This window comes from Triticum aestivum, chromosome 1D (assembly GCF_018294505.1).
Source record: "Triticum aestivum cultivar Chinese Spring chromosome 1D, IWGSC CS RefSeq v2.1, whole genome shotgun sequence".
NCBI lineage: Eukaryota > Viridiplantae > Streptophyta > Magnoliopsida > Poales > Poaceae > Triticum > Triticum aestivum.
In genome coordinates this window covers 86,756,164-86,756,423 of record NC_057796.1, presented here as the reverse complement: position 1 = coordinate 86,756,423, position 260 = coordinate 86,756,164, and positions in this window count along the sequence as shown.

The following is a 260-nucleotide window of genomic DNA, read 5'->3' as shown; positions in this document are numbered from 1 at the left end:
ATTTGCTGTTTTTCAGTCATTTACCGATTTGTTTAGGGAGCTAAATGACGGTGAAATTGAAAATCACTACAAAATGAACTCTGAAAATGTAGGAACTTGGCATGGTATCATCATCTCACCCGCATAGCATGTGCAAAAGAGTAGAGAGGGTCACGGCGAAAACTGGACGCGCCTCATGTACAAACTGGACAATCTCTTTCGGAGTATCAGGGTTTCGGACGAGAACTCATTTGTTACACGGGCACTTCAATGTTTTTTAA